Here is a 12,432-nt window from a genome sequence, read left to right as displayed (position 1 = left end):
GGATTGGAGAGATGGGAATGTAGGTGGGAGAGATGGGAGTGTGGGTGGGTGAGATGGGAGTGTGGGTGGGAGAGAGATGGCAGTGTGGGTGGGTGAGATGGGAGTCTGGGTGGGAGAGATGTGAATGTGGATGGGAGAGATGGGAGTATGGATGGAGAGAGATGTGTGGGTGGGAGAGATGGGAGTGTGGATGGAGAGAGATGTGTGGGTGGGAGAGATGGGAGTGTGGATGGGAGACATGGGAGTGTGGATGGGAGAGATGGGAGTATGGATGGAGAGAGATGTGTGGGTGGGAGAGATGGGAGTGTGGATGGGAGACATGGGAGTGTGGGTGGGAGAGATGGGAGTGTGGGTGGGAGAGATGGGAATGTGTGTGGGAGAGATGGGAGTGTGGGTGGGAGAGATGGGAGTGTGGGTGGGGAGATGGAGTGTGGGTGGGAGAGATGGGAGTGTGGGTGGGAGAGATGGGAGTGTGGGTGGGGAGATTGGAGTGTGGGTGGGAGAGATGAGAGTGTAGTTGGGCAGATGGGAGTGTGGGTGGGAGAGATGGGAGTGTGGGTGGGAGAGAGATGGGAGTATGAGAGGGAGAGATGGGAGTGTGGGTGGGAGAGATGGGAGTGTGGGAGGGAGAGATGGGAGTGTGGGTGGGAGAGATGGGAATGTGTGTGGGAGAGATGGGAGTGTGGGTGGGAGAGATGGGAGTGTGGGTGGGGAGATGGAGTGTGGGTGGGAGAGATGGGAGTGTGGGTGGGAGAGATGGGAGTGTGGGTGGGGAGATTGGAGTGTGGGTGGGAGAGATGAGAGTGTAGTTGGGCAGATGGGAGTGTGGGTGGGAGAGATGGGAGTGTGGGTGGGAGAGAGATGGGAGTGTGGGTGGGCGAGATGGGAATGTAGATGGAGAGAGATGTGTGGGTGGGAGAGATGGGAGTATGGATGGAGAGAGATGTGTTGGTGGGAGAGATGGGAGTGTGAATGGGAGAGATGGGAGTATGGACGGAGAGAGATGTGTGGGTGGGAGAGATGGGAGTGGGGATGTGAGAGATGGGAGTGTGGGTGGGATAGATGGGAGTGTAGGTGGGTGAGATGGGAGTGTGGGTGGGGAGAAGGGAGTGTGGATTGGAGAGATGGGAGTGTGGGTGGGAGAGATGGGAATGTCGATGGGAGAGATGGGAGTATGGATGGAGAGAGATGTGTGGGTGGGAGAGATGGGAGTGTGGATGGGAGACATGGGAGTATGGATGGAGAGAGATGTGTGTGTGGGAGAGATGGGAGTGTGGATGGGAGAGATGAGAGTGTAGGTGGAGAGATGGGAGTGTGGGTGGGAGAGATGGCAGTGTGGCTGGGGAGATGGGAGTGTGGGTGGGAGAGATGGGAGTGTAGGTGGGGACATGGGAGTGCGGGTGGGAGAGATATGAGAGTGTGGTGTGAGTGAGATTGGAGAGATGGGAGTGTGGATGGTAGAGATGGGAGTGTAGGTGGGAGAGATGGGAGTGTGGGTGGGAGAGTTGGGAGTGTGGGTGGGGAGATGGGAATGTGGGTGGGAAAGATGGGAATGTGGGTGGGAGAGATGGGAGTGTGGGTGGGGAGATGGCAATGTGGGTGGGAGAGATGGGAATGTGGGTGGGAGTGATGGGAGTGTGAGTGTGAGAGATGGGAGTGTTGGTGGGAGAGATAGGAGTGTGGGTGGGAGAGAGATGGTAGTGTAGGTGGGAGAGATGGGAATGTGGGTGGGAGAGAGATGGGAGTGTGGGTGGGGAGATGGGAGTGTTGGTGGGAGAGAGATGGGAGTGTGAGTGGGAGAGATGGGAGTGTGGGTGGGAGATATGGGAGATTGGGTGGGAGAGATGGGAATGTGGGTGGGAGGGAGATGGGAGTGTGGGTGGGGAGATGGGAGTGTTGGTGGGAGAGAGATGGGAGTATGAGAGGGAGAGATGGAAGTGTGGGTGGGAGAGATGGGAGTGTGGGAGGGAGAGATGGGAGTGTGGGTGGGAGAGATGGGAATGTGTGTGGGAGAGATGGGAGTGTGGGTGGGAGAGATGGGAGTGTGGGTGGGGAGATGGAGTGTGGGTGGGAGAGATGGGAGTGTGGGTGGGAGAGATGGGAGTGTGGGTGGGGAGATTGGAGTGTGGGTGGGAGAGATGAGAGTGTAGTTGGGCAGATGGGAGTGTGGGTGGGAGAGATGGGAGTGTGGGTGGGAGAGAGATGGGAGTGTGGGTGGGCGAGATGGGAATGTAGATGGAGAGAGATGTGTGGGTGGGAGAGATGGGAGTATGGTTGGAGAGAGATGTGTTGGTGGGAGAGATGGGAGTGTGAATGGGAGAGATGGGAGTATGGATGGAGAGAGATGTGTGGGTGGGAGAGATGGGAGTGGGGATGTGAGAGATGGGAGTGTGGGTGGGATAGATGGGAGTGTAGGTGGGTGAGATGGGAGTGTGGGTGGGGAGATGGGAGTGTGGATTGGAGGGATGGGAGTGTGGGTGGGAGAGATGGGAATGTGGATGGGAGAGATGGGAGTATGGATGGAGAGAGATGTGTGGGTGGGAGAGATGGGAGTGTGGATGGGAGACATGGGAGTATGGATGGAGAGAGATGTGTGTGTGGGAGAGATGGGAGTGTGGATGGGAGAGATGAGACTGTAGGTGGAGAGATGGGAGTGTGGGTGGGAGAGAGATGGGAGTGTGGGTGGGAGAGAGATGGGAGTGTGGGTGGGCGAGATGGGAATGTGGATGGAGAGAGATGTGTGGGTGGGAGAGATGGGAGTATGGATGGAGAGAGATGTGTGCGTGGGAGAGATGGGAGTGGCGATGTGAGAGATGGGAGTGTGGGTGAGATAGATGGGAGTGTAGGTGGGTGAGATGGGAGTGTGGGTGGGGAGATGGGAGTGTGGATTGGAGAGATGGGAGTATGGATGGAGAGAGATGTGTGGGTGGGAGAGATGGGAGTGTGGATGGGAGACATGGGAGTATGGATGGAGAGAGATGTGTGGGTGGGAGAGATGGGAGTGGGGATTGGAGAAATGGAGTGTGAGAATGAGAGATGGGAGTGTGGGTGGGAGAGATGGGAGTGTGGGTGGGAGAGAGATGGGAGTGTAGGTGGGAGAGATAGGAATGTGGGTGGGAGAGAGATGGGAGTCTGGGTGGGAGAGATGGGAGTGTGGGTGGGGAGATGGGAGTGCTGGTGGGGAGATGGGAGTGTGGATTGGAGAGATGGGAATGTAGGTGGGAGAGATGGGAGTGTGGGTGGGTGAGATGGGAGTGTGGGTGGGAGAGAGATGGCAGTGTGGGTGGGTGAGATGGGAGTCTGGGTGGGAGAGATGTGAATGTGGATGGGAGAGATGGGAGTATGGATGGAGAGAGATGTGTGGGTGGGAGAGATGGGAGTGTGGATGGAGAGAGATGTGTGGGTGGGAGAGATGGGAGTGTGGATGGGAGACATGGGAGTGTGGATGGGAGAGATGGGAGTATGGATGGAGAGAGATGTGTGGGTGGGAGAGATGGGAGTGTGGATGCGAGACATGGGAGTGTGGGTGGGAGAGATGGGAGTGTGGGTGGGAGAGATGGGAATGTGTGTGGGAGAGATGGGAGTGTGGGTGGGAGAGATGGGAGTGTGGGTGGGGAGATGGAGTGTGGGTGGGAGAGATGGGAGTGTGGGTGGGAGAGATGGGAGTGTGGGTGGGGAGATTGGAGTGTGGGTGGGAGAGATGAGAGTGTAGTTGGGCAGATGGGAGTGTGGGTGGGAGAGATGGGAGTGTGGGTGGGAGAGAGATGGGAGTATGAGAGGGAGAGATGGGAGTGTGGGTGGGAGAGATGGGAGTGTGGGAGGGAGAGATGGGAGTGTGGGTGGGAGAGATGGGAATGTGTGTGGGAGAGATGGGAGTGTGGGTGGGAGAGATGGGAGTGTGGGTGGGGAGATGGAGTGTGGGTGGGAGAGATGGGAGTGTGGGTGGGAGAGATGGGAGTGTGGGTGGGGAGATTGGAGTGTGGGTGGGAGAGATGAGAGTGTAGTTGGGCAGATGGGAGTGTGGGTGGGAGAGATGGGAGTGTGGGTGGGAGAGAGATGGGAGTGTGGGTGGGCGAGATGGGAATGTAGATGGAGAGAGATGTGTGGGTGGGAGAGATGGGAGTATGGATGGAGAGAGATGTGTTGGTGGGAGAGATGGGAGTGTGAATGGGAGAGATGGGAGTATGGACGGAGAGAGATGTGTGGGTGGGAGAGATGGGAGTGGGGATGTGAGAGATGGGAGTGTGGGTGGGATAGATGGGAGTGTAGGTGGGTGAGATGGGAGTGTGGGTGGGGAGATGGGAGTGTGGATTGGAGAGATGGGAGTGTGGGTGGGAGAGATGGGAATGTGGATGGGAGAGATGGGAGTATGGATGGAGAGAGATGTGTGGGTGGGAGAGATGGGAGTGTGGATGGGAGACATGGGAGTATGGATGGAGAGAGATGTGTGTGTGGGAGAGATGGGAGTGTGGATGGGAGAGATGAGAGTGTAGGTGGAGAGATGGGAGTGTGGGTGGGAGAGAGATGGGAGTGTGGGTGGGAGAGAGATGGGAGTGTGGGTGGGCGAGATGGGAATGTGGATGGAGAGAGATGTGTGGGTGGGAGAGATGGGAGTATGGATGGAGAGAGATGTGTGCGTGGGAGAGATGGGAGTGGCGATGTGAGAGATGGGAGTGTGGGTGGGGAGATGGGAGTGTGGATTGGAGAGATGGGAGTATGGATGGAGAGAGATGTGTGGGTGGGAGAGATGGGAGTGTGGATGGGAGACATGGGAGTATGGATGGAGAGAGATGTGTGGGTGGGAGAGATGGGAGTGGGGATGGGAGAAATGGAGTGTGAGAATGAGAGATGGGAGTGTGGGTGGGAGAGATGGGAGTGTGGGTGGGAGAGAGATGGGAGTGTAGGTGGGAGAGATAGGAATGTGGGTGGGAGAGAGATGGGAGTCTGGGTGGGAGAGATGGGAGTGTGGGTGGGGAGATGGGAGTGCTGGTGGGGAGATGGGAGTGTGGATTGGAGAGATGGGAATGTAGGTGGGAGAGATGGGAGTGTGGGTGGGTGAGATGGGAGTGTGGGTGGCGAGATGGGAGTGTTGGTGGGGAGATGGGAGGGTGGGTGGGGAGATGGGAGTGTGGGTGGGAGAGAGATGGCAGTGTGGGTGGGTGAGATGGGAGTCTGGGTGGGAGAGATGTGAATGTGGATGGGAGAGATGGGAGTATGGATGGAGAGAGATGTGTGGGTGGGAGAGATGGGAGTGTGGATGGGAGACATGGGAGTGTGGATGGGAGAGATGGGAGTATGGATGGAGAGAGATGTGTGGGTGGGAGAGATGGGAGTGTGGATGGGAGACATGGGAGTGTGGGTGGGAGAGATGGGAGTGTGTGTGGGAGAGAGATGGGAGTGTTGGTGGGGAGATGGGAGTGTGGGTGTGGAGATGGGAGTGTGGGTGGGAGAGAGATGGGAGTGTGGGTGGGTGAGATGGGAGTGTGGGTGGTGAGATGGGAGTGTGGATTGGAGAGATGGGAGTGTGGGTGGGAGAGATGGGAGTGTGGGTGAGAGAGATGGGACTGTGGGTGGGAGAGATATGAGAGTGTGGTGGGAGAGAGATAGGAGAGATAGGAGTGTGGATGGTAGAGATGGGAGTGTAGGTGGGAGAGATGGGAGTGTGGGTGGGAGAGTTGGAAATGTGGGTGGGGAGATGGGAATGTGGGTGGGAGAGATGGGAATGTGGGTGGAAGAGATGGGAGTGTGGGTGGGGAGATGGGAATGTGGGTGGGAGAGATGGGAATGTGGGTGGGAGTGATGGGAGTGTGAGTGTGAGAGATGGGAGTGTTGGTGGGAGAGATAGGAGTGTGGGTGGGAGAGAGATGGGAGTGTAGGTGGGAGAGATGGGAATGTGGGTGGGAGAGAGATGGGAGTGTGGGTGGGGAGATGGGAGTGTTAGTGGGAGAGAGATGGGAGTGTGAGTGGGAGAGATGGGAGTGTGGGTGGGAGAGATGGGAGATTGGGTGGGAGAGATGGGAATGTGGGTGGGAGGGAGATGGGAGTGTGGGTGGGGAGATGGGAGTGTTGGTGGGAGAGAGATGGGAGTATGAGAGGGAGAGATGGGAGTGTGGGTGGGAGAGATGGGAGTGTGGGAGGGAGAGATGGGAGTGTGGGTGGGAGAGATGGGAATGTGTGTGGGAGAGATGGGAGTGTGGGTGGGAGAGATGGGAGTGTGGGTGGGGAGATGGAGTGTGGGTGGGAGAGATGGGAGTGTGGGTGGGAGAGATGGGAGTGTGGGTGGGGAGATTGGAGTGTGGGTGGGAGAGATGAGAGTGTAGTTGGGCAGATGGGAGTGTGGGTGGGAGAGATGGGAGTGTGGGTGGGAGGGAGGTGGGAGTGTGGGTGGGAGAGAGATGGGAGTGTGGGTGGGCGAGATGGGAATGTAGATGGAGAGAGATGTGTGGGTGGGAGAGATGGGAGTATGCTTGGAGAGAGATGTGTGGGTGGGAGAGATGGGAGTGTGAATGGGAGAGATGGGAGTATGGATGGCGAGAGATGTGTGGGTGGGAGAGATGGGAGTGGGGATGTGAGAGATGGGAGTGTGGGTGGGATCGATGGGAGTGTAGGTGGGTGAGATGGGAGTGTGGGTGGGGAGATGGGAGGGTGGATGGGAGACATGGGAGTGTGGATGGGAGAGATGGGAGTATGGATGGAGAGAGATGTGTGGGTGGGAGAGATGGGAGTGTGGAAGGGAGACATGGGAGTGTGGGTGGGAGAGATGGGAGTGTGGGTGGGAGAGAGATGGGAGTGTTGGTGGGGAGACGGGAGTGTGGGTGTGGAGATGGGAGTGTGGGTGGGAGAGAGATGGGAGTGTGGGTGGGTGAGATGGGAGTGTGGATTGGAGAGATGGGAGTGTGGGTGGGAGAGATCGGAGTGTGGGTGAGAGAGATGGGACTGTGGGTGGGAGAGATGGCAGTGTGGCTGGGGAGATGGGAGTGTGGGTGGGAGAGATGGGAGTGTAGGTGGGGACATGGGAGTGCGGGTGGGAGAGATATGAGAGTGTGGTGGGAGAGAGATTGGAGAGATGGGAGTATGGATGGTAGAGATGGGAGTGTAGGTGGGAGAGATGGGAGTGTGGGTGGGAGAGATGGGAGTGTGGGTGGGGAGATGGGAATGTGGGTGGGAGAGATGGGAATGTGGGTGGGAGTGATGGGAGTGTGAGTGTGAGAGATGGAAGTGTTGGTGGGAGAGATAGGAGTGTGGGTGGGAGAGAGATGGTAGTGTAGGTGGTAGAGATGGGAATGTGGGTGGGAGAGAGATGGGAGTGTGGGTGGGGAGATGGGAGTGTTGGTGGGAGAGAGATGGGAGTGTGAGTGGGAGAGATGGGAGTGTGGGTGGGAGAGATGGGAGATTGGGTGGGAGAGATGGGAATGTGGGTGGGAGGGAGATGGGAGTGTGGGTGGGGAGATGGGAGTGTTGGTGGGAGAGAGATGGGAGTATGAGATGGAGAGATGGGAGTGTGGGTGGGAGAGATGGGAGTGTGGGAGGGAGAGATGGGAGTGTGGGTGGGAGAGATGGGAATGTGTGTGGGAGAGATGGGAGTGTGGGTGGGAGAGATGGGAGTGTGGGTGGGGAGATGGAGTGTGGGTGGGAGAGATGGGAGTGTGGGTGGGAGAGATGGGAGTGTGGGTGGGGAGATTGGAGTGTGGGTGGGAGAGATGAGAGTGTAGTTGGGCAGATGGGAGTGTGGGTGGGAGAGATGGGAGTGCGGTTGGGAGAGAAATGGGAGTGTGGGTGGGCGAGATGGGAATGTAGATGGAGAGAGATGTGTGGGTGGGAGAGATGGGAGTATGGATGGAGAGAGATGTGTTGGTGGGAGAGATGGGAGTGTGAATGGGAGAGATGGGAGTATGGATGGAGAGAGATGTGTGGGTGGGAGAGATGGGAGTGGGGATGTGAGAGATGGGAGTGTGGGTGGGATAGATGGGAGTGTAGGTGGGTGAGATGGGAGTGTGGGTGGGGAGATGGGAGTGTGGATTGGAGAGATGGGAGTGTGGGTGGGAGAGATGGGAATGTGGATGGGAGAGATGGGAGTATGGATGGAGAGAGATGTGTGTGTGGGAGAGATGGGAGTGTGGATGGGAGACATGGGAGTGTGAGTGTGAGAGATGGGAGTGTGGGTGGAAGAGATGGGAGTGTGGGTGGGAGAGAGACGGGAGTGTAGGTTGGAGAGATGGGAATGTGGGTGGGAGAGAGATGGGAGTCTGGGTGGGGAGATGGGAGTGTGGGTGGGAGAGATGGGACTGTGGGTGGGAGAGATGGGAGAGTGGCTGGGGAGATGGGAGTGTGGGTGGGAGAGATGGCAGTGTAGGTGGGGAGATGGGAATGTGGGTGGGAGAGATGGGAGTGTGGGTGGGAGAGATGGGAGTATAGGTGGGGAGGTGAGAGTGTGGGTGGGAGAGGTGGGAGTGTGGGTGGGGAGATGGGAATGTGGGTGGGAGAGAGATGGGAATGTGGGTGGGAGAGAGATGGGAATGTGGGTGGGGAGATGAGAATGTGGGTGGGAGAGATGGAAATGTGGGTGGGAGAGATGGGAGTGTGGGGAGATGGGAATGTGGGTGGGAGAGATGGGGGTGTAGGTGGGGAGATGGGAGTGTGGGTGGGAGAGATGGGGGTGTAGGTGGGGAGATGGGAGTGTGGGTGGAAGAGGTGGGAGTGTGGGTGGGAGAGATGGGAGTGTGGATGGGAGAGATGGGAGTGCGGGTGGGAGAGTTGGGAGTGTGAGTGGGAGAGGTGATAGTGTAAGTGGGGAGATGGGAGTGTGGGTGGGAGAGATGGGAGTGTGGGTGGGAGAGATGGGAATGTGTGTGGGAGAGATGGGAGTGTGGGTGGGAGAGATGGGAGTGTGGGTGGGGAGATGGGAGTGTGGGTGGGAGAGATGGGAGTGTGGGTGGGAGAGATGGGAGTGTGGGTGGGAGAGATGAGAGTGTAGGTGGAGAGATGGGAGTGTGGGTGGGAGAGAGATGGGAGTGTGGGTGGGAGAGAGATGGGAGTGTGGGTGGGCGAGATGGGAATGTGGATGGAGAGAGATGTGTGGGTGGGAGAGATGGGAGTATGGATGGAGAGAGATGTGTGCGTGAGAGAGATGGGAGTGGCGATGTGAGAGATGGGAGTGTGGATGAGATAGATGGGAGTGTAGGTGGGTGAGATGGGAGTGTGGGTGGGGAGATGGGAATGTGGATGGGAGCGATGGGAGAATGGATGGAGAGAGATGTGTGGGTGGGAGAGATGGGAGTGTGGATGGGAGACATGGGAGTATGGATGGAGAGAGATGTGTGGGTGGGAGAGATGGGAGTGGGGATGGGAGACATGGAGTGTGAGAATGAGAGATGGGAGTGTGGGTGGGAGAGATGGGAGTGTGGGTGGGAGAGAGATGGGAGTGTAGGTGGGAGAGATGGGAATGTGGGTGGGAGAGAGATGGGAGTCTGGGTGGGAGAGATGGGAGTGTGGGTGGGGAGATGGGAGTGCGGGTGGGGAGATGGGAGTGTGGATTGGAGAGATGGGAATGTAGGTGGGAGAGATGGGAGTGTGGGTGGGTGAGATGGGAGTGTGGGTGGGGAGATGGGAGTGTTGGTGGGGAGATGGGAGGGTGGGTGGGGAGATGGGAGTGTGGGTGGGAGAGAGATGGCAGCGTGGGTGGGTGAGATGGGAGTCTGGGTGGGGGAGATGTGAATGTGGATGGGAGAGATGGGAGTATGGATGGAGAGAGATGTGTGGGTGGGAGAGATGGGAGTGTGGATGGGAGACATGGGAGTGTGGATGGGAGAGATGGGAGTATGGATGGAGAGAGATGTGTGGGTGGGAGAGATGGGAGTGTGGATGGGAGACATGGGAGTGTGGGTGGGAGAGATGGGAGTGTGGGTGGGAGAGAGATGGGAGTGTTGGTGGGGAGATGGGAGTGTGGGTGTGGAGATGGGAGTGTGGGTGGGAGAGAGATGGGAGTGTGGGCGGGTGAGATGGGAGTGTGGGTGGTGAGATGGGAGTGTGGATTGGAGAGATGGGAGTGTGGGTGGGAGAGATGGGAGTGTGGGTGAGAGAGATGGGACTGTGGGTGGGAGAGATGGCAGTGTGGCTGGGGAGATGGGAGTGTGGGTGGGAGAGATGGGAGTGTAGGTGGGGACATGGGAGTGCGGGTGGGAGAGATATGAGAGTGTGGTGGGAGAGAGATAGGAGAGATAGGAGTGTGGATGGTAGAGATGGGAGTGTAGGTGGGAGAGATGGGAGTGTGGGTGGGAGAGTTGGGAGTGTGGCTGGGGAGATGGGAATGTGGGTGGGAGAGATGGGAATGTGGGTGGGAGAGATGGGAGTGTGGGTGGGGAGATGGGAATGTGGGTGGGAGAGATGGGAATGTGGGTGGGAGTGATGGGAGTGTGAGTGTGAGAGATGGGAGTGTTGGTGGGAGAGATAGGAGTGTGGGTGGGAGAGAGATGGGAGTGTAGGTGGGAGAGATGGCAATGTGGGTGGGAGAGAGATGGGAGTGTGGGTGGGGAGATGGGAGTGTTGGTGGGAGAGAGATGGGAGTGTTGGTGGGGAGATGGGAGTGTGGGTGGGAGAGATGGGAGTGTGGGTGGGAGAGATGGGAGTGTGGGTGGGGAGATGGGAGTGTGGGTGGGAGAGATGGGAGTGTGGGTGGGAGAGATGGGAGTGTGGGTGGGAGAGATGAGAGTGTAGGTGGAGAGATGGGAGTGTGGGTGGGAGAGAGATGGGAGTGTGGGTGGGAGAGAGATGGGAGTGTGGGTGGGCGAGATGGGAATGTGGATGGAGAGAGATGTGTGGGTGGGAGAGATGGGAGTATGGATGGAGAGAGATGTGTGCGTGGGAGAGATGGGAGTGGCGATGTGAGAGATGGGAGTGTGGGTGAGATAGATGGGAGTGTAGGTGGGTGAGATGGGAGTGTGGGTGGGGAGATGGGAGTGTGGATTGGAGAGATGGGAGTGTGGGTGGGAGAGATGGGAATGTGGATGGGAGAGATGGGAGAATGGATGGAGAGAGATGTGTGGGTGGGAGAGATGGGAGTGTGGATGGGAGACATGGGAGTATGGATGGAGAAAGATGTGTGGGTGGGAGAGATGGGAGTGGGGATGGGAGAAATGGAGTGTGAGAATGAGAGATGGGAGTGTGGGTGGGAGAGATGGGAGTGTGGGTGGGAGAGAGATGGGAGTGTAGGTGGGAGAGATGGGAATGTGGGTGGGAGAGAGATGGGAGTCTGGGTGGGAGAGATGGGAGTGTGGGTGGGGAGATGGGAGTGCGGGTGGGGAGATGGGAGTGTGGATTGGAGAGATGGGAATGTAGGTGGGAGAGATGGGTGTGTGGGTGGGTGAGATGGGAGTGTGGGTGGGGAGATGGGAGTGTTGGTGGGGAGATGGGAGGGTGGGTGGGGAGATGGGAGTGTGGGTCGGAGAGAGATGGCAGTGTGGGTGGGTGAGATGAGAGTCTGGGTGGGGGAGATGTGAATGTGGATGGGAGAGATGGGAGTATGGATGGAGAGAGATGTGTGGGTGGGAGAGATGGGAGTGTGGATGGGAGACATGGGAGTGTGGGTGGGAGAGATGGGAGTGTGGGTGGGAGAGAGATGGGAGTGTTGGTGGGGAGATGGGAGTGTGGAGATGGGAGTGTGGCTGGGAGAGAGATGGGAGTGTGGGTGGGTGAGATGGGAGTGTGGGTGGTGAGATGGGAGTGTGGATTGGAGAGATGGGAGTGTGGGTGGGAGAGATGGGAGTGTGGGTGAGAGAGATGGGACTGTGGGTGGGAGAGATGGCAGTGTGACTAGGGAGATGGGAGTGTGGGTGGGAGAGATGGGAGTGTAGGTGGGGACATGGGAGTGCGGGTGGGAGAGATATGAGAGTGTGGTGGGAGAGAGATAGGAGAGATAGGAGTGTGGATGGTAGAGATGGGAGTGTAGGTGGGAGAGATGGGAGTGTGGGTGGGAGAGTTGGGAGTGTGGGTGGGGAGATGGGAATGTGGGTGGGAGAGATGGGAATGTGGGTGGGAGAGATGGGAGTGTGTGTGGTGAGATGGGAATGTGGGTGGGAGAGATGGGAATGTGGGTGGGAGTGATGGGAGTGTGAGTGTGAGAGATGGGAGTGTTGGTGGGAGAGATAGGAGTGTGGGTGGGAGAGAGATGGGAGTGTAGGTGGGAGAGATGGCAATGTGGGTGGGAGAGAGATGGGAGTGTGGGTGGGGAGATGGGAGTGTTGGTGGGAGAGAGATGGGAGTGTTGGTGGGGAGATGGGAGTGTGGGTGGGAGAGATGGGAGTGTGGGTGGGAGAGATGGGAGTGTGGGTGGGGAGATGGGAGTGTGGGTGGGAGAGATGGGAGTGTGGGTGGGAGAGATGGGAGTGTGGGTGGGAGAGATGAGAGTGTAGGTGGAGAGATGGGAGTGTGGGTGGG

Source organism: Scyliorhinus torazame, chromosome 6 (genome assembly GCF_047496885.1).
Source record: "Scyliorhinus torazame isolate Kashiwa2021f chromosome 6, sScyTor2.1, whole genome shotgun sequence".
NCBI lineage: Eukaryota > Metazoa > Chordata > Chondrichthyes > Carcharhiniformes > Scyliorhinidae > Scyliorhinus > Scyliorhinus torazame.
Note: the sequence above shows the minus strand (reverse complement) of the source record.